A 4148-nucleotide genomic window follows, 5' to 3' on the forward strand; every position below is an offset into this window, starting at 1 on the left:
AGGGGTATGGGAGGCCACAGAGAGCCTCACTATGAGAATGGTGGTAAAACATCGAGCACTAAAAGAATTAAAATGCCTGTAGTTGGGCTTTGCCACACATGAATTCATGTAGAAAGAAAAGTGCCATTGTTACTTTGGTTATATTTAACTAGAGGCCCGGTGCACAAAATTCTTGCACTGGAGGTGGGGTCCCTCAGCCCAGCCTGTGCCCTCTCGCAGTCCGGGACCCCTTGGGGATGTCTGGCTGCTGGCTTAGGCCCAATTCCCAGGCCTAAGCCGGCAGTCAGACATCCCTCTCTCAGTCCAGGGTTCTCGAAGTCCAGGGCCCCTCATTCCTTACTGCCTGCCTGCAGCGGAGGAGGAAGAGGCTCCCGCCACCGCCGCTGCGCTCACCAGCCATGAGCCCGGCTTCAGGCTGAACAGTGCTCCCCATGTGGGAGCACACTGACCGCCAGGGGGCAGCTCCTGCATTCGGTGTCTTCCCCCTGGTGGTCAGTGCACGTCATAGTACCGGTTGTTCCGCCGGTTGATTTGCATATTAAGGTTTTATTATATAGGATAAATATTTTTTTATTTATTTTAATTTTTTAAAATATATTTTGATTTTTTTTACAGAGAGGAAAGGAGAGGGATAGAGAGTTAGAAACATCGATGAAAGAGAAACATCGATCAGCTGCCTCCTGCACTCCCCACTGGGGATGTGCCCACAACCAAGGTACATGCCCTTGACCGGAATCGAACCCGGGACCCTTCAGTCTGCAGGCAGACTGGTCAGGGCAGGATAAATATTTATATAGTGCTTACTAGATGCCTAAACCTGTCTCAAATGCTGTACAAATATGATCTCATTTAATCTTCATCAAGCCTATGAGTTTGATGCTATTATTCTCACCTCCATTTTAAAGATGAGCAAATTAAGACATGAGAGTATTTGAGAAACTTATCCAAAGTCATAGCTAGTTAGCAGCAGAACCTGAAGTTGAAGCCAGGGAGTCTGGCTCTGGAGTCCATGTTCTTAATCCCTACACCATGCTGTCTGGTTAGAAGCAATTTAAGACTTTCCTGGTATGTAATGATTTATTTTTAGCCTCTGATTCCATAGACAGAAGCTGCCTATGAACTAAGCTGTCTGATCTGCATTGAGCTGCTGTCTATGATCTCTTTTGAGTTCTTTCCACAGCACCACTGGCAGAATCAGAGTAAGCAGCTGGCCCTTTGACAGAGCCTGGCAAGACAACAGTGGCAAAAGCAATGAACTTCGGGTAAGGTCAGGAAGCTCTTGTAGCCTGGAACTTGAGTCTGTGTAAAGGCCTTCTGAGAGGTCCTTTAGAGAGTAAACTTGTAGCTTTCAGACAAATTTTTTTTAAGGCAACCACTTTTTTTCAACATAGACATATGGCACACACACACACACACACACACCCATACCCCTATGGGGAATCCATTCTTAAAACAGATAAAAGTGGAGGTGTGTTGAAGCAGAAGTGGGATCCAGTTGATCTTACTCTCATTCCTTAGGCAGCATGAAGGAATACAATATCAAAACCATTGCTCCGGACCAGGGTTTCCTGAAGCATGTCCTGCAAAATATCAGTCTCATTAGATACTTTGAAGAAAAAAAGGTTTCATGGTCAAATACATTTGGCAAACTCTGGATATTCTATCTTCGCTTGGAGATTGACAGTTACTTATAAGCAGATAAGAAGTCAGAAGTCCTGGGAGGGGGTGAAACCACTCTTAATCCACAATTTCCCTTTTTTAAAAACATGGATAAATTGTGTTATACTCACACAATGGAATACTATAGTATGACGAAAATAGACAAATGAGCCCTAACCAATTTGGCTCAGTGGATAGAGTGTCGGCCTGCAAACTGAAGGGTTCTGGGTTTGGTTCTGGTCAAGGGCACATGCCCGGGTTGTTGCTTTATCACCAGTTGGGGGCGTGCAGGAGGCAGCTGATCAATGATTCTCTTTCATCATTGATGTTTCTCTCTCTCTCCCTCTCCCTTCCTCTCTAAAATCAATAAAAATATATTTTAAAAAAGAAAATAGACAAATGATTGCTACATATGGATGCATCTTATAAATATAATGTTAAGTGAAAGAAGCCAGTCACGATAGCATGCATACTGTATGAGTCTGTTTTCATAAAGTTCAAAAACAGGCAAAAATACATACATGGACTTGAAAGCCAGAGTAGTCATTATCCATGGGAAGTGAAGTAGTACCTGGGAGGGGGTATGCCGTGAGTTTTTAAGCCTCTGGTTGGCTTTTATACCTTGATTTGGATGGTGACCAAATAGGTGTGTTTACTTTGTGAAAATAATTTGTGCGTTTTTCTGCATATATGTACATATATGTTATCTTTCATTTAAGGGAAAAAGGGAAAACAAAACACATCAACATTTAAGCCCCTCCCCACAAAATGTACATGAACTTGGCTCTTCAAAATATAATCTGTCCTTTCAAAAAGTTTTTAAAAATATTCAGCAGGTTTTCTGAATCAGTTTACCTGGTTCAAAGACAAGGCTCCTGGCTCTTCCGGGGACGGTGACTTCTGTTTAGGTATTCACCATGGTCCAGCGTTTGACATACCGTCGGAGGCTGTCACAGCCTCCAACAAAACCAGGCTGTCCCGAACCCCTGGTAATAGGATTGTTTACCTTTATACCAAGAAGGTTGGGAAGCACCCAAGTCTGCGTGTGGCGTGTGCCCAGGCCGACTTCGCGGAGTTCGTGCTGTGAGACCTAAAATTCTAATGAGGTTGTCTAAAACAAAAAAACACGTCAGCAGGGCCTACGGTGGATCCATGTGTGCTAAATGTGTCCGGGACAGGATCAAGGGTGCTTTCCTTATTGAGGAGCAGAAAATCGTTGTGAAAGTGTTGAAGGCACAAGCACAGAGTCAGAAAGCTAAATAAATTTTAAAATGAAGCTTTTTTGAGTAACAACAACAACAAAAAAAGACAAGGCTCCTGGAAACCTGGAGGTTAGAAATCTGAAATGGTTTTCAGTGGGTTAAAATCAAAGTGTTAGGAGAACCAAGATGGTGGCATAAGGTATACACCTGTACATGCTGCCTCTCACAACCACACCAACTCTACAACTAAAAGACAAAATGGCTATCGCCCAGAACCATGGGAAAGCTGGCTGAGTGGAAGTTCTACAACTAGAAGGAAAGAAAAAAGTGCATTGAGACTGGGTAGGAGGTGCAGAGGTGCGGAAGAGCAGAGGTACAGAAGTGTGTGAAACGGGCTGGCAGCTGAGTGTGCTGTTTTTTTTCAATTTGAAGGAAGATACAAGCTCCCAACTGCTCTGAACTCCAGTTTCCAGCGAGACTCTGGGGACCCAGACTCCTACGGGGAGAAACTGGACTGTCTGACATTGGATCGGAAAGCGAGGGTGGCTTTCTTGCAGAGGTGCAAGCAGGGATCATTGTTACTGTGTGGGGGCTCGGGACTCAGGGACTTGGAGACGTGGAGACTCAGAGATGCAGAGACAGCTGACTGGCAGCCATCACTGTTTGCTCTGCCCTGGTGATTCCCTGAGACTCCGCCCCACCCAATTTACAAACCCACCCAAGCTGTGCGCAGTGGCTTTTGCATATGAATGGCTTGTCCTTTCACAGCCTAACCTAACAAACTGCAGCTGGGTCAGAGAGCTCCAAAACTTCCAAACCCCAAACAAAAAGGAGAAATCTGCAGATCTCGTTGTAGCTCCTGCTGGCCTCAGGCAGTGACTGACTTTGCACCTCCTTGGAGATCCAGGAACCAGTGTACCCAGTGGTCAGATACCAGATTTCAACTCCTCACATTCATAAGGGACACACTCAAGAGGCAGACTCAGTGAGCACCAAAGCCCCAATGAAGCAAGTCCTGCCCCATAAGGTTGTCTCCAGCACAGCAGTTCTTCCACTATAGACACAGCGGGTCCTCACAGCCAACTGGCCTGGAGGTCAATTCCTCCAAGTTATACCAATAGCAATCAAGACTTAACTACAACAAGACTGTGCACCCAGCCCACAAAGGGGTGCACCAAGAGTGTCCACCTAAGGTGATTGGGGAGGTTGAGCCACTGGGCCCTATAGGATACCTACCACACAAAGCCACTCGTATCAACATTTTGGAAGCAGCCAAAATGCAGAGAC

At 45.4% G+C, this 4148-nt stretch overlaps 1 pseudogene; it reads left to right on the forward strand.

The window, feature by feature from the left end:
• The first annotated feature begins 2530 nt into the window (after positions 1–2530).
• On the forward strand, positions 2531–2925 carry LOC118669787 (annotated as a pseudogene).
• Positions 2926–4148: the final 1223 nt, after the last annotated feature.

The sequence above is a fragment of the Myotis myotis genome, unplaced genomic scaffold (assembly GCF_014108235.1).
Source record: "Myotis myotis isolate mMyoMyo1 unplaced genomic scaffold, mMyoMyo1.p scaffold_m19_p_15, whole genome shotgun sequence".
Taxonomy (NCBI): domain Eukaryota; kingdom Metazoa; phylum Chordata; class Mammalia; order Chiroptera; family Vespertilionidae; genus Myotis; species Myotis myotis.